The sequence below is a fragment of the Erythrolamprus reginae genome, chromosome 2 (assembly GCF_031021105.1).
Source record: "Erythrolamprus reginae isolate rEryReg1 chromosome 2, rEryReg1.hap1, whole genome shotgun sequence".
NCBI lineage: Eukaryota > Metazoa > Chordata > Lepidosauria > Squamata > Dipsadidae > Erythrolamprus > Erythrolamprus reginae.
Genome location: NC_091951.1, coordinates 115,307,609 through 115,331,717, shown reverse-complemented (window position 1 = coordinate 115,331,717; position 24,109 = coordinate 115,307,609).

The following is a 24,109-nucleotide window of genomic DNA, read 5'->3' as shown; positions in this document are numbered from 1 at the left end:
AACGCTCTAATGCTGGGAAAGGTGGAGGTGGAAGGAAAGAGAAGAAAAGGACAACAGGCAAGAAGATGGACAAACTAGGTTACAGTGGTGGTGGGTGCTGTTAGGAGACTAAAAGAGTAGGTTAAGGGCAGATGATAATGAAGAGAAGATGTTGCTACGAATTGACAAGGACTTTGGAAAACACTTAATAGCAGTTATACTGCCATTAGATGCCAGTTTACTTCTAGGTCTAATTCAAAATGTTCGTTATGACCTTTAAAATCCTACATGGAATAGGGCCAAGTTATATACTGAACTGTCTTCAAGCGATTTACATCAGCCCACTGGGAGAGGATTCCCATCAAAGAATTCAAATTATCAACGTGGGGGAATAAAACTTTATCAGTTGTTACACCCTACCCTTGGAACATTTTGCCCCCAGAAATGAGATAGGCCTCCACTCCCCTGGCCTTTCAGAATTGTCTAAAGACCTGGCTCTGTGTCTGTTGAGGCTTCCAGTCATCCAGTCATGGTTGTCCCAAAACTGCTTTTAAAAAGGCATCTGGATTTTCTTGATTTTTCTTGAAAAATCAAGAAAGACCAATTGCCTTTTTTAAAGCATCTTTGGGACAACCTAGCTCTGTTATCCTGCTTGGGGCTCACAGAAGAATACATAGGTGTGAGGCTTGTAGCACTCAAAAGTCCTTCCCCCTGCCTTTTAATTAATTTTTAGAATTGAATTTTAACTATTTTTGCCTCTTTTTAAATTTTACATTGTTTATTTTCTTAAATATTTTATTTGTATGCTGTACAATGTCCCTCTGTGAGGGAGATGGGTGGTTTCTAAATTTGATTAATAAATAAAATACTGTACTGTACTGTAGCATCACTCAGCCATTGCTTGGATGATGTACCTGTCCTTACTACTTTTAGATGCAGACAACTATGATGGAATAAGTAGCTTAATCCTTTGGTATTTCTGGCAAGGAGGGGCCTATTTTTGGCATCAATATTGGCTAAATGCCTCCCTGAAGTCCATCTCTGTCACACCTCTGCTGTCTTTATTATCTGTAAAAAAACTGTAGACCTGTATGCTGTTTTAGTTATGTTTGGGATTTCGGTTGGTTGTTTAAAACTGACAAGTATGGGCGCAAGAATTTAATACTAAGTATTACGTTTCATAGTCCTTTAAATTGCAAGCGAGATTGGATTCTTGAGCATTGGTTACAAAAGCTATTAAATAATACATATTTAACAGCAGCAATAGCACTTAGATTATATACCACTTCACAGTGCTTTAAAGCCTTCTCTAAGTAGTTTACAGAGTCAATATATTGCCCCCAACAATCTGGGTCCGCATTTCCCTTGTATGGATGCCAGGCTGAATCAACCTTGATCTGGTCAGGATCAAACTCCTGGCAGTGGGCAGAATTAGCCTGCAACATTGCATTCTAACCACTGCACTACCACAGCTCTTATATTATTTTTCCAGGCCTTTAAAGATAAAAGTTTTTCCACTTTCTGAAAACATCAGATTTCTGTGGTGAAGTTTTGACTGAATTCAGTGAATGTTCTGAACACATTGCACAAATTTCTTGATGCAGAAAGTGGATCTTAATTAGCAAAAAGCACTTGTCTTTAGTGGTATGAGAACATTTATTTAGTTTACTTCAGTATTAGATGATTGATCGCCAGCTTAAAATGAAGTGAAAAATACATTGATATAGTAAATATAGTATTGTCCTGTTTACTCATAGACAACTTCCCTGGAATTTAGTGGCCTTAGTTCAGTGGCTTTACAGTTATAGGATTTCTAAGTCACACAAAAATATCACAGTGTATCCAATTAAAAGTTATTCAAGTATGCATATTTATTCAGAAATATGAATTGTCACTTATCATCCAGTTGACATTTGTGTAAACAGTGTCCAAAATATGAACTTTACTGATTTTCAAGTTGCCATTATTATGTTTGGGTTTCTGCACATTTAAAATCCATTAATGCAATGCATAAATCCCTGAAACTAAACCCATCCAGAATTTGCTCAGTGTTCTCCTGAACCAGCAATAATATGTCCAGGTAAAAATAACTCCTTGTTGATTTCCACATCATTCCACCACCCTTAAACCTCCGAGGCCTAATTTAACAGAAATATGTGAGAAGAGAAGAAGACCCTTGAGGCCACTAGAAGCTTGCACCGTGTTCCACAGTGTAATTAGCTCAGTAGAGTCAATAGATGTTCTTATAGCACATATCGGCTTCTATATCAAGGAACAACTTCCTAGTTCTCTCATGAATTCTTTAACTGGCCACTGCTGCCATAAGAAGCAGCTCCCTTTGACCGAATGCATATTATTCTACTGCAGCTTTCATCAGTGACATCTCCATTCCTATTCTACAAGCTAGTATTATTGATCAAAATCAGATCAAATTACCTTATACTGATTTACAAGCAGAGAAATTAATACACTTCTCTAGAAAATTACCACTTAGTTTCTACATCTCTGAGCTAATTTATATATGTTCTCTTTTTCCTTCATACCAAAGCTCCTAGAATTGTACTATCTCCCCCTCTCTTACTAATTATAGTTACTACACACAAGTAAGTCCCATTCAATTAACTTCCCATCCTAGTATTCTATACACCCACAGCCAGCAGCTATTAAGCTACAGTGACAGAAGTTGTAAGAAACCATCTAAATATTAGGGAAAGATGCATTAAATGTGACTTACTTTGAATAGACAGGTATAGAATTGCATTGTTGAGGCTGAAAGCATGAAGAGCATTTATTCAGATATTATTTCCATTGAATTGTGTTTATTTATGAATAAACAGTTGCACATACATCAGCAGCTTGCTGTGAGTATTGCTTTTTAGATCAGCTGGGGCTGGACTACCCTTTCATATAAATTGGTCCAGATTATTGCTTTCCTGTTGTCTCTGCTCATTAAAAATAAATTGTTACACAGCAAGTACATACAAGTTAGAAATGCCTGGAGTTGATTTTTTTTATGGCATTTGACAGATGCAGAGAGTTTAGCAGTCTTTGGTACTTTGGATGCTGCTTTGCAATCTAGGCATACTTCAGAGATCTGGAAAGAAACATCGTGCTGGCTGGGGAACTCTGGGACTTGGAAGTCAACACATGTTAAGTTTGCTATGATTAAGAAACATTGGATATCTAAGCATGTGGGATTGGAAATGGAAAAGGGGGTGTAGAATTTTGTTCCATTTAAAAACGGCAGCTCCATAGCTCCATCTTTGAATGTCACATTATCCCACTGTTGTCTTTATGGGCCATCTTTATTATTTCAGGGCTGACTGTCAAAAACACTGTCCTTGAGTAAGTGGGGGTATCTTTTTCATTATCTTTTGAAGCTAATGTGAAATGTCATTTTTTAAGGCAGATATAATTTGCCACCAATTGGCATGAGACTGAAATGATACATATAGTATGCTTTCTCCTCTCTATCAAAATCAATGGGGCTTGCTTCTGTTTAAATGGCTAGGTGGACATAGAAATAAGATGCATACAAAATAAGATCCTTTTAAAGAAGAAACCCCTGTCCCGTCACCAATTATTTCAAATTATTAAAGGAAATAAGATTCCATAAGGTTTTCAGTCAACAGATCAGCTGAATTGAGCAACCAATGGGCATAAATAAATAAATAAATAAATAAATAAATAAATAAATAAATAAATAAATAAATAAATATTATTCCGATATTTCTCTCTGTTTTTGCAATTTGGAGAAATTGTAATTCTCATTCATCTCTGTAGGACAGACAAGGATGTACAAAATATGGTAGATATCTTAGTTTCTAACTATAAGCCAACGTACATAGGCTACTGATGATGAGATGGTTGTTTTGTAATGCATCATATCAGGAGACTATTAAGTTGGAGAAGGCTGCAACAGGAGATCAACCCACACTGTACAAAAAAGTGCTACATGTCTTTTTCTAGTTCTTTTTCTTCCTTCTCTGTGGTTTTGCTTTGTTTCCCCAAAGATGAACTCTGGCCTCTTCAAGCTGGATGTTGTTCAGCCTGAAAAATACTGTCAGCTTTGACATGTGTTTGAGGTAATATGTTTGGGAATCTTAGCTGGCTTGTCTCATCACATTTACAAAGAAGATAGAATAACAACACACAGAGGGGGGGGGGACTTTTAGATAAGGATGACAGTTAATATCATAAAAGAATAGGAACCACCATAGGCTCCAGAGATTTTCTGTCATTTTTTCTCCGTAGGAAACCTTCCCCCACCACTCCTTTTTGCATTTTTTGAAGTGGCATGTTTCATTCACTGTTCATAAACATTAATGGGATAGTCCTTCCTGATTTATATGTCTATTTAAATGACAGGTCTGACTTGATAACCAAGTGTGTGAATAATTATCACAGGCTGCTAAGAGATGATCAATGGTTGTTTGCCCATATAGCCTTCTTTTGTCATAGAAAGGATCACAGTTTTATTCAGCGACAGCAAAGAAAAGCATATATAGCCTGCCTTTTAAAAATGTAATTTAACCAGATGAAATGAGGCAACAGGCACCCTACACAAAACTACAAGTAGTCCACACACGTTTTCACAGTACCAAATCCTATTGAAAATCCTGTGAAGAGTGAACTAGGAACATTAATAGATTTACAGGTTCAGGTTGCCAGATCTCACTACTACAAGTTAATTGAGAGCACGTCCACTTGAATCCTGAAACCAATATAGACACTTAGATTATCATTGCGCTACATGATACACTGTTATCCAAAAATGTGCAGCCTCTCCGGATTTAGCTTTCTGTGTTTTTTAAGTAACCTACAATGTTCATCTTAATTCAGCATTATCGATAATGTTTGCAGCAATTATTTATCCATGTCATGTTGAACCACTGAATATTTTACTGTTCTGACTACTAAACCTGAAATTCCATCCCAGGTTAAGAAGAGCAGGAAGTAAATCTGCCCTCACCAGGATCCAGCCATAGCTTGCAAGAGCTAAATCTGTAACATGAGATCATAATCCCTCTGCCCTACTTACTACCTCCAATTTAATCTCTAACCTCAGCAACCTTTTCTGGGTTGTTGCATGTAAAATTACAAATCTTGCAGAAAGGTGTCAGTCGTTGACATGATCACTAGATAAATGCTTTTAATAATATGTTAAGATTTACTTTCCTGCTTGAAAGATGAAAAAAGGAACTTGATTAATGTATTCTGAGTCTTAACACCGCCCACTCAGCAGCCCCACCATGAGACATCAGAGGTAGAATTTTTGTACTGCTTGGATGTTAATAATTAAATCCAGAATTTAAGCATACAAATTGCAGCCTTTCTTTCCAATAATTAGAATTCACTTTTCTCTCCCAAAGAGAAACTTTGTGGGACCGTTTCTTTTTCCTGTCACTTAAAGACTGATTTTTTTCCCATGTCACTAAAGAGACAGTCCATAGCTCCATCTTCATATTACACAGAGAAACAAGGGCATCTACTTGTTATTTCCAGCAGATCCATCAGCATGCTCTCTCCCTGGCTCTCTATCTTGGGGGGGGGGGGAACAGCTATAAATTTATTTGTCCATTTCTCTAATATTTTATCAGGTTTTTGGGTGGCTCCCAGAATATTGCGGATATCCTGGTCCTGCCACAGGCTCAGCTAGATCCCTTTCTTTATCTTTATTTGATTTTTACCTTGCCTTTGCTCTCATAAGTGCTCAGCATAACTAAAATGTTTAAAGCAAAATGCAATATAACAAGTTAAAAATACAGATTAAAGTTCATAGTAAATATTAAAGTGATCTAACAATTAAATCCCAGTAACAGCGGAATATTTTTTTTATTCATCGGTTTTAAAGTAGTGACAAAAAATAAACAGGGAAAAAACCAAAACACAATTATAAAAATAAATGCATTTTTGCAAAGAGAGAGAGAAAGAGAAATACCATCCATATAGAAAATGCTTTTCTTTAAAAAAGTGAAAAATACAACAAAAATATATTTCATTTTAGCAGTAAATATAATTCTACATATAGTTATTGGATGCAGTTATTCTTTACTACATTATGTTTTCTCTTTTTTCAACCTTCTGTGTTTTATACAAATGAGTTCCATATTTCTTTATATTTGTCCATACAAAATCTAGGTCTATAGGCAACCACTCATAGATAGCAAGTGCAATCAAGTCCTCAATCCATTGAGTGAAAGGAACCATACATTTATCTTCAGTAAGAGAGACATCTTTTGAGTTTTCAAAATGTTGAGAGCCTGAGGAATTGTGTTCTATTGCCTGGGAGCAGCACAGGGGACAGAAGTGTATGTTAAGCAGATGAGATGTGACAGCAGAAGGCATTTTCAAGAGGACCTTTCCTAAGAGTCACAACTACTGGGCAGCGTTACTGTAAGGGAAGTGGTTTCTTAGAAACGTAGGAGTGGCAGAAGCTACTAACACCATTTTAAATTGGCAAGCAATAAACAATGAGCAAACAGTGCAGATATTTTCATTCAGATATAATATGATTAATTGCCATGCATGAGATAGTAGTCTTAACAGCAGAATTCTCTACCAATGCATCTTCTATACAGTCTTTAAGGGTAGCCACCTGCAATGCATGCTGCAGCAGCCAAGATAGTATGTAAACAAAGCATGGCTAATTTTTACTTTTTATTAAATGTATATAGTCATCAGATCTCAGCTCAGGAAGGATCAGAGCTGGTGTACATGTGCAAAAATATTCCTTGTTATAGCTGTCACTAAAGATTCATTTCTTTTTTCTGTCACTAAAGAGACAGCCCATAGTTCCATCTTCATATTATATACAGAAACACTCAATGGGTGTACTTGTGCAAAACTATTCCTTGTTATATCTGTCACTTGTAAATCCAGTGGCACCTGAGAATCAATAGAGAGCTCCCAGAATTATGAATCCACTATTTCAGGTGGAATGCAACTTTATCAAAAAATAGACTGAATCTCAGTTCCCAAATCTAATTTCCTGTTATCAGTACAAGCTCCATCTTAAACCTCTTTTCTGTCATTTAGCAGATTCAAGAATGCCAACTATTTCCTGGAATTGGGTGGTAAAGAGCAATACAGTTGGGTGTCTTCAGCATATTGATGATCAATATGATGATCAAATTACCACCTCTAGCATTTTTATGTAGATATTGAACAATATAGGGAATAGCATGTTGAAACTGCAGCGATCTATGTGCTGAAATAATGGTTTCCTATCATTTTTTAAAACAATGCTATGAACTGGATCAGAAACAGTCCAAATTAGAATCTCCAGAGCTTCATCTTTCCAGAAAGTCCAGAAATTTACTATAGCTTCTGATATCAAAAATCATCAATAATTCAATATTTTTAAATAAAATAATTAAATAAAACTAGCAGGGCTATCCTCCAGCATAAATCATTCACTTGATACAGGAAAATTCATATTATTCAGATACATCTAATGTACATACCACTTTCCCTGTTACCCAGAAATGAAACTCTACTGGTGGAGGAGAAAGAAATCTCATTCGATCCATATAAGAGCCCAAATTTAAGACTGTACTATACCATTACCACCATATCATACAACACACCATATCAGTACCATACCAAAATGGACAGCAAAGCAGAATTACATTTTGGCCTTATTGTATTCTTATTGTAGCCTTTTCTGAAATGACCCAGACCATTTAACAGATTAACGGATGTGGAAGGGATCTTACTGATCATCTAATTCAACCCCCCTGCCCAAGCAGGAGATCCTACATCTGCCTCTACCTAGAATCCAACTCACAACTTCTTGATTGTGAGGCAAAAGCACAACCTCTAGTTTACAACAGGCCAGAAAAACTGCTAATAGGCTGCTGTGAAATATTAGTTCAGTTCATTGTAGGCATAGCATCTGGATACATTATCTTAGAAGATTTGAGTGTATTATCCTTAAGGAAATAAACAGAACCCTTAGTGAGATTAACTTTGCCATCAATAAGCTAGACTTCCGTCCTTTCTAGCTGCCACTGATGATCAACGAGGGGACATATGGCTAGGTCTGGGCCAATGTGAATGTCTTGTGGGCAGAGAAAAGTGCTGAAATCTTTAAAATGGTGACTGGGACATTTTGGTTTTAATGGACTGGCTATGGACTCATCTACACCAGACAACTATTGCTCACTCTCAAACTTTCCTTTTTTAAGAGAAGGTGTTTCAGAATGTGATAGGGCAATAGCTACAGAAACTCTGGAAGAGGCAGATGATCTGGTCCCTTTTTGGGGCAGAGTTCATATGATAGAAATTTTAATGGTTCATCTTATTGATAACCTGTGGTGGGTTGTGGATGGGGGGAGTACAACCTTTTATTCTTCTTGTATCTATTATTTTCAAGAGTAAAAGGTCAAAGACACTCTTTTATGGTGGCTCTAGTCTTTCCTGAGGTTAGAACGTAGGGCACTCCAGAAAGAGGATCACAGAAATCAACCTTCTGTATTTAATTTAACTTATACATTAAGCAACTAGAATTTAACTAGTACCCTGGCAATAGTCAGTCTACCTCTCTGCTCTAGACCAGTGAAAAGATGCGGTGGACATCTTGTTCCAATGTCTAGAAACTGTACGATCTAGTTAGGATGAAGCAGATTGGAGACCAAACCCCTATCAAGGTTGAGTATCCTGAGTGCAGGATAATATCAAATTTAGTTCTTAAGAGGCTTATGCTCTTCCAGAAAGACTTGATGCAGAATTTAGGGGTTCCCCTGGAATTCTCCATTCCTTCAGGAAAAACAGAAGGCTGAGTGAGTTTTTGCCCAACTACAACTGGTGTCCAAATTTGATCATTCTTGGAAGGCACTGGCAAAAATAATTCATGACTTTGTCACCCTGGGTTTAAACTGCTTTAATGTGCTTTACACGAGTGTGCTTTAAAACCATTCAGAAACTTCAGTTACATTAATGCAGAATGCAGCTATCCAAGTACTAATTGTGACTACATGATAGCACCATGTAACAAAATCTGCTTTGGTTGCCTGTTGGTTTCTGGATGCAGTTCAAGGAAGCGGTAATGAATTATAAAGCCTCATATGGCTTTGGGTCTTATCTCCAAAACCACTTTATCTGCCCATTCAGGGAATTCCTACCGAAGATGCTTACTAAGAGTCTCCACACACCATGAGGCATGACAGGAAAAAAAATTAAGGTCAAGCATTTTGTTCAGATGCTTCTCCTTACATTCTGTAAATAATACCTGTGCCCTCACTTTTTATTTTTAGAAACTTGCTTTTCAAAGCATCTTTAGGAGGGTGAAATGAGGAAAAGATGTACCTGAAATGTAAGTTGCCAGTATCACTATGGATGTAGTGTACTGAATCCTGTGATAAATGGATTTGTATTAATTAAAGAAGTTATAAACTATTGTTTTGATGATATTGCCTATGTTATGATATCTTTGTATTTATTTTACTGGAGTGTAAGCTGCTTAATGTGATGAAAATAGGATAAAATGTTTGAAATAATAATAATAATAATAATAATAATAATAATAATAATAATAATTATTATTATTATTATTATTTATTAGATTTGTATGCCACCCCTCTCCGAAGACTTGGGCGGCTCACAACAATAATAAAAACAATGTTACAGTGGAACAAATCTAATATTAAAAGAGAAAAAACATATAAAACCCCATCATTTAAAACCAAGCAACACATACACACCAAACATAAAATATAAAAGCCTGGGGGAGATGTCTCAGTTCCCCCATGCCTGGCAATATAGGTGGTCTTGAGTAATTTACGAAAGACAAGGAGAGTGGGGGCAGTTCTAATCTCCGGGGGGAGTTGATTCCAGAGGGCCGGGGCCGCCACAGAGAAGGGTCTTCCCCTGGGGCCCGTCAAACGACATTGTTTAGACAACGTGACCCGGAGAAGGCCAACTCTGTGGGACCTTATCGGTCGCTGAGATTCGTGCGGTAGCAGGCGGTTCCGGAGGTGTGCTGGTCCAGTGCCATGTAGGGCTTTAAAGGTCATAACCAACACTTTGAATTGTGACCGGAAACTGATCGGCAGCCAGTCAGAAATATGAATCGAAACAAAATAGTTGTGGTTGGCCTATAATTCCCAGTATCACAGATACGTTTTTCCAGTGCAGGTCTTATTACTGCCTTCTTTTATATTGATAATATATTCCTCTAGCAAGAGACATTGATCTATTCCTTTTGATTTAGGGGAGGGGGTTAGTTCTAACTTACTTCATTGCTGGTTTGCTTCCTTCTGCGCTGTGCATGCCCATTGCTGATTTTTTTTTTTTTTTAAGCCAAAAATAAGATGGCAATGTATTTGCAGTTCTGGAAACATGGCTTCTGCACATGCTCAGAAGAAAAAATAAATAAATTCGCCCTCCCCCCCAAAATTTCACAATAGATGGCTGCACCCATGGACCGGCATCGACCAAACCAGTTCCGTAACATCATCGTAATGTCATCAGCAGGTCGCTACCAGTTTGGGTGAACCCATCCAAACTGGTCTGAACCCACCTCGGGAGGTAGGGTTCTTGTCATGGCCAATTGAATTCTCCCAGTTTTTTTATACTTACACAGGATAATAGAATCATAGGGCTGCAAGAAACCTTAGAGATCATTCCCTGCATGGCAGGATTCCTTCCTTATTGGATCGCAGACAAATGGTTGTTTATCTTTTCTTGAAAACCTTTAGAAAGGGAGCACCCACAACTCTGAGAGGTAAGCTGGTCCATTAAATAATTGTTCTGTTCTATGTTGGATCTCCCTCTAACGGGTTTCCACCCACTGCTTGCTGTCCTGCCTTGTTGTGTTTTGGAGAACAAATTGATTCCCGTTTACCCATAATGGCTATTATATCACTCTATTTGTTAGGCTAAACATGCCTAGTTCCTTAGCCATTCAACATATGGTTTAGCCCCCATATCCCTTATCATCTTTGTTGCTCTTCTCTCCACTCTTTCTAGGGCCTTAGCAACTTTTTTGTATAATGGTGACCGGAACTGAACATAGCATTCCAAGTATGTTCTGTCGAGCTCTCTGGTAGAATCCTCCCGAAAATTCACAGATACAAATTTCAGACACACACACGTTTGAAAATTCAAAACAATGTTCTTTATACCGAAAATTCAAATAAACTAAGCACTCTTTTTGTATAGCAAAGAGCACTCGTCTCCAAAGAAACTGGTAATTTGTACAAGTCCCTTATCAGTTCTGAGATACTTAGCTTGCAGGTGTGAGGCAATTCATAGTCCTTCTTCTTTCACAAAGTGAAACACACTTTGCTCTGGTTTAGTTTCAAAGCGGGGGGAAATCAGCACACAAAGGTCGAAGTCAGCAAGGCAGGCACGAAACACAACAATCAGATAATCCTCCACAATGGCCAAACCCACAGGCTGCTATTTATGGCAGCCTCACTAATTACCACAGCCCCACCCAACCACAGGTGGGCTCATTTTCTTTGATAATAATCTCTCAGTTGTTGCTGCCTATGCATCGCTCTCCGCATGCGTGGCTGTATCATTAACTCTTGTTCCGAATCCAAGGAGGAGCTAGATAATTGATCTCCTTCTGAGCTGTCTGCCACACTCTCCTCCTCCCTGTCACTCATGTCTTCTTGGTCAGAGGAGCCTTCATCAGCAGATTCCACCAGGAGCAAAACAGGCCTGCCACATGTGGATGTCTCCCCCACATCCACAGTCCTTGGGGCAGGAGCTGGGCCAGAGCTAACCACAACACAGTGGGACCCAGTGATGGGCTCCTATGGGTATAGTCAGGTACGCAGAACCGGTAGAAAAATTTTGGCCTGGTACGCAGAACCAGTAGAACATTTTTGATTTTTTTTCTTTTTTTCCCTTCTAGGCTCTGGAATATGTTTTTCCTATCACAGTAAATGAGGCTGAATCTGTATAATTTTAGAAAAGCTGTGTGTGCGATTGTGTGTGTAAATACACATACACTTTATGTAGTAGATAGTGTATATTTTTGTGTGCCTGTGTGTAATCTGTATGTACACATATGGCATACATACATAGAATTAAATAGTACATTTTGGATATTCAGTGATAGTAAGGGAAATTGTATCTCTTTGAAGGGAGGCCAGGCACCCTAACCCAAATCCTTGACGTGAGTGATGTCAAGTTGGCCAACTTTAAGTCAGTCACATGACTTTTAAGCCACCCCTTGGTCGCTTGATCATCAAGCCACTCCTACTTGGTCATATGGTCAGCAAGCCTCACTCACAAAATAAGCCACACCCACAGTGTGGTAGTAATATTTTTTGCAGCCCTTCACCGGTGGGACCTCACTAATGCAGTATAAAGCAGTAATATCACGTCTCATTATCATGATGCTATCCACCTATTCATACAGCCTAGTACTGCATTGCCTTTTGTGGCAGCTGCAGCACGCTGCTGGCTTATACTTGAGCAGTGATCCACTGGGACATTGTTTGGTTTTTCCTGTCTAAGTACAGGACCTCATTCCTAAACTACAGTTTGTTGGTTAGGGACCAATGCTGAAGTCTGTGAAGATCCTTCTGAATCTTTCAAAGTGCTAGCACTTCCCCTCAGCTTAGTGTCATCTGCAAATTTGATTAGTGCTCCATCAATCCCACTATCTAGGGTCATTTCTGAAGGTGTTGAAGAAAACTGGGCCAAGACAGTTCCTTAAGACGTCCCTCCACGTAGACGCAATTTCATTGAGGACCTGAATTTAGTTCATCATGTTATATTATCACATATTAATGAGTTTAGTTCATCATATTATATTATTACATATTATTATACATATATATTATTATATACGCTGTGTCTCATAAGGACAGCAATATACAGGGGGTCCTCGACTTGCGACGTTGATCCGTTCCTATGTCACGTCATAAAACGATTTTTGGTGTAAGTCGGAAAATATGTACATACTGTACATAAATAATGTACTGTAAGCACTTATCCTATCCTAACACAGCAATTATTAAAAACACATATAAATATGTTTAATAATGAAATGAAACAGGAATAATAAACAGTAATAAAAAAAGAGAGAACAATTCCTTACCTTTATTCCTATGGGTGGGAGGAGGAAGCTGCAGAAGGTGATTGAGATACTGGATGGGGACAGCAGCCGGGCTGAGGTCGCCTGGAGGGAGCAATGGCGGTGGCGGGGGGGGGGGGGGTTGTGGCTGTCTTGTGCACTGAAGGGACGACCGGCCAGCCAGTGCCCTCCCCGCCTCCCCCTCCTGGCCATCGACTGCTTGAAGCTGCCGGCCAGGATCCTGAAGCTCTGGGGGGGAGGTGTCAAGTGGGCAATGGCCGGGAGGGGGAGGCGGGGAGGGCTCTGGCCAGCCGGTCATCCCTTCAGCGCACAAGATGGCCACGACCCCCCTCCAGGCGACCTCAGCCCAGCTGCTGTCCCCATCTGCCCGTGGCTTTATTTCCTCCTCACCTCCCCCCTTTCGGCCCCAGCCAGGAAGGAGTCTCCGTGACGTCAAGGCCTCGCCCCGAGAATCCCAGCATGGGCAGCAAGCAAATGGGATTTCCCGCCTCCTTTTGCTTGCAGCGCCATTCCCGAGACGGGGAAATCCCATCAACTCTGGGCAGCTCACCTTCTTGCCGTGGGGAGTGTGGGAAACAAAGCCCAAGCGAAGGGCATCCAAGGCGGAGGAGCTGCTGCGTGTACCAGGGTGGGTATTTTGGGCTCGGAGGTGGCACAGCTCTCCCCCCCCCCCGTTGTGCCCATTGCTCCGGGCAGCCTTAGCTCACCCCGGTGCTCTTTGCAAAGGGGAGGGGGATGGGTTCTGTGTTTTAAGACTTGTGGACTTCAACTCCCAGAATTCCTCAGCCAGCCAACCTTGGCCACTTTAAGACTTTGTGAACTTCAACTCCCAGAGTTTCTCAGCCAGCTTTGCTGAGTCAGAGCCCTCCCCACTTCCACCTCCCACCCATTGCGGTGTTCGAGCGAACACCGAATCTGAACACGGACTTTTTAAAAAGTCCGGGTTCGGTATGCCAAACACCGCAAAGTTCTGCACGGACCTAAACTATGCAACTTCGCCCAACACTACTTATTAGCCTTCCAGATGACTGGTAGTTGAACATTCCAAATGCCCTTGAGTGCCCTTGGATTCTCAGCTTGATACACTAGCAAGGGCTTCAGTTTGTAGTCGCCAGCAGCATTTCCCCCAAGAAGCAAAGTCAGTCTCTCCTTGTTGGCTTTATGACCTGGTGCTGAATTTTCCTCCTTGGTGATGTATGTACGGTTAGGCAAACGCTTCCAAAACAAGCCTGTCTCATCCAAGTTGAACACTTGTTCAGCACAGTAACCCTCCTCCCTAATTATCTCAGCCAAACCTTTAGGAAACTAACTTGCTGCTTTCTCATCACCACTAGCAGCATTTTTAAGGACAGCAGTATACAGGGGGTCCTCGACTTACGACGTTGATCCGTTCCTATGTCACGTCATAAACTGATTTTTGGTGTAAGTTGGAATATTATGGAAATTGACACGAGCCTTAAAATGGCTAAAACAACCCCTACTGGCCACAAACTCTTCACTTTCACTTCCCTCCCCCTTTTCTTTTTTCAACGCCTCAAACAATCTTTTAGCCTTCTCCTGAACCACCATAAGGATCAGTGGGATACGCCGTTGATTTTGGTCTTCCAGCCAAAGCACTAATAATCTTTCCATCTCAATAATAAGACCACTACGCTGCTTGGTTATCACTGTCGATTTCATAGGAGCAGATCCTTTCCCATGTTCAAGGATGCGATTTTTATCCTTGATAATCGTAGCGACAGTCGAACGACTAAGTCCAAGCGACCAGCCAATGTTTGTCGCTGTTTTCCCCCTTATCAAATCGCTTTATGATGTCTAATTTCACTTCCATGGTGATGGCTTTCCTCTTCTTTGATGCACTGCCATCAGAAGAGTTTGCCTTACGCTTGGGAGTCATAATGAAGGGCAAAAAGTTCACAAAATCAAACACACACATGCACACATGAGAGAGAACTACATAGCAGCAAGCTAAAATGGCGTACAATGCGACTGGGGTGATGCCGTCCTCTTCGGTCCCGAGCCATTACAACGTTTATGATGCAAAACCACTTAAGTCGAAACAAGGGCTTATACAGTAAATGGGAGATGTGTCATAACCATGAAACATCATAACTCAGGACTGACGTAACCCGAGGACCTTCTTCACTCCAGTAATGGGGAAAAAAATATTTAGGAAACTAATCTTCACTTGGAGAAGAGTATGTTAAAAGATTGAGTAGTTACTTCTGACCAAAATGATACCCACTTAGTTAGTACCCACTTATTTTTCCTAAAGAGGATGAATGCAACATGTAGAAAGTGTTTTTATGCAGAAGGTCCAAAGCTTGATTATCTCCACTGCAAAAAGGAAGAAGCTCTAGGGGAGGAAAACTATTATAATTTTATGTAAATTTGATATAAACAAATTGCTTATGAGCAGCAGATGTGGTTATAATCTTTCTCTTTTCCTCCCGCTGGCTTATGTTGTGTCCCCATATTCTACTATAGCTCAATATGTGCCCTTTAGAGAGTCAAGTAAGTTGGCAACCTGCTAGAACACATGACAGTTTTATCTTTGCTCTCTAATATACATATTTGGGAAGGGAAACATTTTTTCCCAGTGATGTTCCCATTTTTCTAAGCAGTTCCCATTAAAAAAAAAAAAACAGGAAGCCACATTCAGTCTGGACCACCTGTCAATATTGTTTGTTCAGCTGGGGAGTCCCAAGACCCTTTGTCAAGCACCCTTCTTCTATTTAAACTCATAGAGAAAAAGATATAAATAAATAGACTTTGCCCAGACATCAGACAGAATCTTACGAAAATCCTGAGAGCACAATGAATACCTGTGCCGCTTTATAATCTTGCACATATAAGAAATGTTTCACTGCAAAGCTACCCTTAAAACCACACAATTAGATCTATAGATATAAAAAGCAGCTTATTTGAAGAAAACAGGAAGAACACCAAGAGAAAACAATCACATACATAGAATTCCTAATAAAATCAGTAAAGGTAACCTAATTAAACAAATTACAGATTACTTGCTTGAATAAGTCCTTGCAGAACATTTACAGAATTCGCTGCAAAGGGAATAGTTATTAGATAGGCTTTTATTTCTTTGAGCAATGGTTTCAAAGTTTTAGAAGATACCAGAAATAAAAGAAAGCCAGCCTTTTTGGAGAGACTAGATTTTGTATTGCCCAGTAAAATTAGAATATTAGAATATTGTTTTTTTTGTTTTTTATTATTATTATTATTATTATTATTATTATTATTATTATTATTAATTAGATTTGTATGCTGCCCCTCTCCGTAGTCTCGGGGCGGCTCACAACAGTAACAGTACAATATATAACAAACCTAATAATTAAAATTCCCTAAAAACCCCTTATTAAAAAGAAACATACCATGCATAAACTGTATAGGCCCAGGGGAGATGTCTCAGTTCCCCCTTGCCTGGCGGCAAAGGTGGGTTTTAAGGAGTTTACGAAAGGCAAGGAGGGTGGGGGCAGTCCTAATCTCTGGGGGGAGCTGGTTCCAGAGGGTCGGGGCCACCACAGAGAAGGCTCTTCCCCTGGGTCCCGCCAGACGACATTGTTTCGTCGATGGGACCCAGAGAAGGCCAACTCTGTGGGACCTCACCGGTCGCTGGGATTCGTGCGGCAGAAGGTGATCTTGGAGATATTCTGGCACGATGCCATGAAGGGCTTTATAAATCATAACCAACACTTTGAATTGTGACCGGAAACTGATCGGCAACCAATGCAGACTGCGTAGTGTTGGTGTAACATGGGCATACCTAGGGAAGCCCATGATTGCTCTCACAGCTGCATTTTGCATGATCTGAAGTTTCCGAACACTCTTCAAACGTAGCCCATGTAGAGAGTGTTACAGTAGTCGAACCTTGAGGTGATGAGGGCAAGTGTGTGATTAGACACTTGGAATTTATTTCTAGTGCATAAGTTCTCAGTGTACATATAAAGAACAAAGGGATAAATCGTAAGATACAAATAGGAGTAGGTAATAGGAAAAATGAGAAGGATAACTGCAATTCAGATCTACTACATTGGTAAATATCCTGAGGCATAAGATAGGGAATTTGGGGTTTAGCAGAGTGACGACATGGAGGAAAAACTGTCTCTGTGTTTTGGCATGTAGTATTCTATGGCAGTGTCAGGAGAGGAGGAGTTGAAAGAATATATGTCCAGGCTGTGAAGGGTGTGCAGATATTTTCTCAGTCTTCTTTCTGGCCTGTGCAGTAAAACAGGTCCTCAATGAAAGGCAGCCTGGTTGCAAATGTTTTTTCTGCAATCCCAACTATCCATTAAAGTTTGTACCTGTCTTCTTGGGTGCTGTGCCAAACCAGACTGCTACAGAAGTACAAATGACAGACTAAATAATCCCTCTTTAGAACTGTATCAGCAGCTCCTAGGGCAATCTGAACTTTCTGAGTTGATGGAGGAAGAATATTCTCTGTTGTGCCTTTTTAATCATGATTCTAATGTTATGTGTCCATCTCAAGTCTAGAAGATTATAGAACCAAAAACTGAAGGTCTCCACTGTTGATACTGTGTTGCCTAATATTGTAAGAGGTTGTAGAATAGGAAGCTAAATATTGTCGACTAAACAATGTCATTTGGCGGGACCCAGGAGAAGAGCCTTCTCTGTGGCGGCCCCGACCCTCTGGTACCAGCTGCCCCCGGAGATCAGAACTGCCCCCACCCTCCTTGCCTTTCGTAAAGTTCTTAAGACCCATCTCCACCGTCAGGCATGGGGGAACTGAGACATCTCCCCCGGGCCTATACAGTTTATACATGGTATGTTTGTGTGTATGCTTGCTTTTAATAATGGGGTTTTTAGTGTTTTTTAAATTATTAGATTTGTTCTTACATTGTCTTTGTTATTGTTGTGAGCTGCCCCGAGTCTATGGAGAGGGGCGGCATACAAATCTAATAAATAAATAAATAAATAAATAAATAAATAAATAAATAAACAAACAAACAAACAAACAAACAAACAAACAAACAAACAAACAAACAAACAAACAAATAAGCTCCTCCTAAAATCTACTATAATTTCTGCAGTTTTAAATGTGCTCAGCTCCAGATTGTTCTGGATGTACCCATAGGAATAGTTGTTCAACCTCCCTGATCAATAGATCAGAAAATGGCTTGTATTCATTGAGCAATCACCACCTAGTAGATTTAAATGTATCACAGCAATAGAAATTTGCTCTCCAATAGTGGGAGAGATTCATCAAGGGTCTCATTTTAGATTAAGCAGTATCTACAAAATGTTTTTTGGTGATCAAAGGTATTTATCTACAAAAACCAACATTGCATTCTTTTAAAGGTGTTGACTATTGTTCATTTGAATATTCATTTGAAACTGGGCAGCTAATGAATTTAAATAAAAAAGTATCTCTGAATTCATTTTTCACAGCCCAATATAATAAATTGAATTTTGCAACACAGAAATTCTTCGGAACAAAGTTATTACTTAGAGTTTTTTAAAAAGAGCAGTCTCTTGAAAAGTCCCCTTTTTCCTATGTTATCTGTTTTGATTATATTCCTGAGCAACTGAGGTTTTTAAATAATAACAACAACAAAAAACCCCAACCCAAGCTATACTAATTATCTCTTTGCAATCCAACAATGTGTGGTCAGTAGAAAGGAACATTATTGAGTTTTGCTCCAAATATTTGGGTGTGTTACATTTTTAAGCAGTTTTGGTTAGATTTAGCTGATAAGTTATTTTTCTGCTTTGGTGCCTAAATACTGACTTCAGAAAATGAGGGCTGGATAAAAACTGCCTGCCTCTGCTAAAAGTCTTCCTTTCTCTGATCTCCAATTCTTATAATATGTAATTTTGTTCTGCCCATTGTATTCGAACAATACAAAATCAGTAAGTCTTTTAAAAATTCTCTTTTTCAAGCTAACTGGAAATAACTCTGCTTATGCTCTGAAAGCTGAGATTATAAGCAAGTAAACTTACATGCAAACATTAATGTTATTGTTACTTGGAATTCTCTCTATTGGTTATCTGCAGTTAAATAAATCAATGTGGAGATTTTAAACAGCTTAAAAAGCAATCAAATGCAAAGTAGGGTTAAGAATAATTGCAAGAAACCAATAGCATCAAACAACCCAATATAGTATAATCTCTACAAAGGCCCTTGGGATAAAAATATGGGCGCTTGCACTTTGAAAGCTTAACTAAGGAAGAGAGGGAGGGAGGGGCTGAATATCCTACAAGTTTTTTTACTCTTTTGATTTTCTTACTATTTCCCCCTTCATAAATCTTTACTCTTATACCTAGGCACTTTTTGTTTTGGGTGATGGGATAAATGTAATTTCCTAGTCTTTCCCTTTTCTCTTAGTCCACTACTCATGTGGTCACTGCAAACTTTTGAAGATTATCCAGTCACACCGGAGCTAATGAAGACTCGGCACACCAACCTTCTGTTCATTTGTGTCCAATTCACAGAGACTGCCTTCAAAATCCTTGCAGGTTTTTTGGCCCTTTTTTTCAGAATTAATTTGCCATTGCCTCCTTCCTAGGGATGGGAGAGAGTGACTGGCTCAAGGTGACTTAACTAGCTTTGTACCTAAGGCTGTGGTGGGTTCCACTTACCTTCGCCACCAGTTAGCATTGCAATGTTTTGCATTTGCACACACTACTCATGCGTTCCCTTGTGAAATTTGGCTTCAGCACATGCTCAGTAGCTGGAATTGGCCCGAAACACAGCTGAAGAGTAGATGAGCTGTGCTTTGGGCAAAGGAATAAAGGTCAGTTTAAACCTGGGGGTGGGCAGGAGGGCCCTTTAACAAGCAGCAGAATAGGAAAAATTCAAAACAGTAAAAAAAAAATCACCAAAAATCTCCCCCCCCAAAATGGCCATGCCCACGGACCAGCCCCAACTGGATCTGTGAGGCCATCACACGGGTCACTAACAGTTCAGGTAATCTGGTCCAAACCAGGAGAAACCCACCCCTGTAAAGCAGGACAAAGTGCAAGGATCTCCTGGTTGCTAGGTTGATGCCTTAGCCATCATACCAAACTGGCTCTTGGTAAAGACCATGAGACATCACAATAAAGTAAAGTAATTCTTTTAACAGTTGAAATCATGTGGCCATTATCAAATTTCATAAATTTTTGGTGAACTTTTTTAGAAATGTTTTGAGATTTCAAGGAAGACTTTGAAAGATTTCATTAAAAAAACTCTTGCCAATTCTTGACATTATATTGGCTCCCATATCAGAGACAACTTGCAATGTTCTCATAGATAACTAGAGGTTTTCCTGATCCCATGTTGGGAATCACTGGAGTAGAAAATCCAGGTGCTTTTCCCTTTTTATCCTAAAGCTGTAGTTTTTGGCAGAAGGCCTTAAATTCTCTAGTTTCATAAATTAAAAACTTCAGTGTTTAATATTTACTTGCTGTAATTATGTCCTTAAATTGTGTTGCCATGCTATGATTTTAATCCATCCTATGGTTGCTGATACTGTCAGGAGAAGGACCTGTCCAGCTCCCAGCTTGCCATTTAAGGCTGTTTCAGACACATCCCCACTTTTCCAGTCACCAGAAACTGACATTCATGTCCATGTTGGTTAAATTGCATAAGATTGGACATCTGTCTCCATAGAATAAAATGCCCTACCATTATCAAGCCCACACTAGGTCTTCATAAATATTTATGGTCTTTGAAAAATGGTAGATCTTTTAAACAAAAATTGGTTTCTTTCAAATTAAACTTGTTTTTGTAACAATCAGCACTAGTCTGGTGTTATGCCATTGAAACTGAAAGAAAGCAGGTCTCTATCACCACTGGGCACATTATAGGTTTTTCACCAGTTTTGCCAACAAGTGGTTTATTATTTGTTATTATAGTTTGCCGCACAATCAACCAGATGTTTAGATTGGATTTGATGGTTTTATCCCTTCAAAAACCTAGGAAAGGCAGATAATTGTTCTAGATCAGAAGTGGGGAACTATGGCTCTTTATGACTTCAACATGAATGGCAGTTTCTGGTGACTGGAAAAGAGACCACGTGTCTGAAACAATTTAAAATGGCCATTGGGAGCTGGGCAGATACCTCTTCTGACAGTATCAGCAACCCCAGAATGGATTAAAATCATAGTAGTGGCAACAACGTTTAAGGTGGTTCCTCCAAAATAAAGAAGCTAACTGGAGCAAGTAAATATTAAACACTGAAGTTTTAAATTTATGTAACTAAGAGAATTCTAAGTCCTTCCACCAAAACCACCGTTCTAGGACAGCTAGCTAAGGAATTCTGAGAGTTGAAGTCATGCTCTACAGTCAGATACTGCTACTTAGGAAGATGGAGCATTTCCAATCCTTTGCAGGATAGTTGCAGGACTTTGCAGGACTTTTATGTTCACTGAGAGCATATACACCAAAGACAAATTCCTTCTGTGTCCAATCACACTTCGCCAATAAAAATTTTAAATTTTCTAATTTTTTTTTAGGACAGAGCTTCCTTATTATTGGTTCCTTCATCCTGCTCCACACACCATCACACTGTGATAGGGTTAACTGGGACATTTTTGGAACTTGTCTATTTCAAAAGTTCACTAGATCTGTGTTCATAAATATTTATTTATTTATTCATTTATTTATTTATTTATTGGATTTGTATGCCGCCCCTCTCCGTGGACTCGGGGCGGCTAACAACAGTGATAAAAACAGCATGTGATAATCCAATACTAAAACAGCTAAAAACCCTTGTTATAAAACCAATCATACATGCAAACATACCATGCATCAATTGTAGAAGCCTAGGGGGAAAGAATATCTCAGTTCCCCCATGCCTGATGGCAGAGGTGGGTTTTAAGGAGCTTACGGAAGGCAAGGAGGGTGGGGGCTATTCTAATCTCTAATAGCTTGTGTAATAGCTTGTCATGTCAGCTCAGAGGTACAAAATACCATCATGGCTGTGACTTATTAGTTGGGCAACTTCATAGGTAGCCTAACATGCCATTTCAGGCATTCACCTGTAATTCTCCAACATTGCCCACATCATATTCGGAAGCATTATGGGAGGTTAATTTCCTGCTGACAGGCAACACACTGGAGAAGAGGAAACCTAGCCAGAAAATGACTCACCAATCACTTTCCACATTTGTTTAAATAAAGTATGGAGAGCACCAATTGCCATCCTTATTACTGAGACCAAAGTTACTCAGCCATCAGGACAGTAAATTTTACTCCAGCTTAATTTTTTTGCCTGCTGAAGAACCGGTGGATAGCACTTTAATTTGGCTTTCCGGCTGAGTCACTAGAATAAATTAGCTCCTGATAAGGCAGGGTTGAAACCACTCTAAGGTCATTTCCTCACTGGTGATTTACGGTGCCTTGTAGTGTCACCTAACCATCTCTGTGTTGATATAAAGCCTGTTTCCATTGCTGTTATTTTGGCACTGCATTGATTGGATGACACTAGAAAGTATTATCAATCATTAGTAAGGAAACAGCCTAAGGAGGTCTGTGGTTTTGACTTGCTTTTTCACTGTCCAAGCAACTGGCTTGGAAACCCTCCAAGAATTTGGAAATATGGTCTTCTAGGATTACATTCTGTTAAGCTGAATTAGCTGTGATCATTCATTTCCTGTATTTAGCTGTTATGCAATGTCCCTGTGTTTTGTTATGGGTAGGTAATGGAGGAAGTGAACATTGCTATTGTTAACGGAAGAAACAAAAACTTTTGAAGTAATATTTCTGGTAATTAAAAAAAACCCCTTGCCTCCTACATTTCTGGGAAAATGTACCAAAAATAACATCTCATTCTACCCCACAGTTATTTGGAAATAACTAAGCATCATCCAAATTTTGTTCTTTCCAAAACATTGACAGAAAACTGACCGAATGGTAAAAAAAAAACAAGGAGAGTTTGTGCAGGCTAATCTCAACCAAAGACAGATCACTTAAAAGGCAAATAATTTAATTTAGTGGCATTTCAAACAGTGCTGTAAGATATATAATGTGATTTATATGGAACATTTTGGCCTTTTCAACATTATATTGTGTTACTATTTAAAGAAGTTTATTCAAATTATTGTTAATTCAGCTCATTGCCAGGAGTTCAATCTTCACCAGGTTCAAGGTTGACTCAGCCTTCCACCCTTCCTAGGTCAGTAAAATGAAGAGTCAGATTGTTGGGGGCAATATGCTGATAACAGTAAACTGCTTAGAGAGGGCTGTAAAGAAGTGTGAAGTGGTGTGTAAGTCTTAAGTGTTATTGCTATTGCTATTATTGTGGTACTCTAGAGACTGGTAGAAACTTAATAATTCAAGTTCCAACCAAGAATTTTTAAGGGAGCATCTAAGAACATAGGCAATTCCAACTAGGGTGATTTTTGGAAAATTAGGGTGTTTAACTCTGATAAGAAGAGTCATGCTGAATCAGGCCAAAGCCCATCAAGTCCAGCATTCTGTGTCACACAGTGGCCCACCAATTGTCCATGGGGATCTTGAGCAGAAGGAAAAGGCAAAACCCTCCCTTTCCCTTGACCCCCAACAAGTGGTACTCAAGGGAATCCTGCCTGTCTCAACCATCATAGAGGCAGCACTTGGACATCCGTTTCAATAACCATCTATATGCTTGGCATCCATGAATCTGTCTAACCCTGCCTTGAAGCTATCATGGCTGACAACTGTCACAACCTCTTCTTGAAGTGAATTCCATAAACCAACGACCTGCTGGGTGAAGAAATATTTCCCTTGATTTGTCCTCATTTTCTGACCTATGAGCTTTAGGGGGTGCCCCCTTGTCCTAGTATTGTGTGATAGAGAAAATATTTTTTCTCTATCCACCTTTTCTATCCCATGCATGATTTTATACATTTTGATCAAGTCACCCCTTAAATGCCTTATTTCAAGGCTGAAGAGACCAAGGCGTTGCCACCTGGTATCATAAGGGAGATGATCCATTTTCTTTATCATTCTTGTTGCCCTTTTTTGCACCTTTTCCAGTTCCACCTTTTGCACCTTTTTTGCACCTTTTCCAGTTCTGATAAAATTAATATTTTCATATATCAAGGAAGCCCTTTATTATAGCTCTGAGGGTTCTA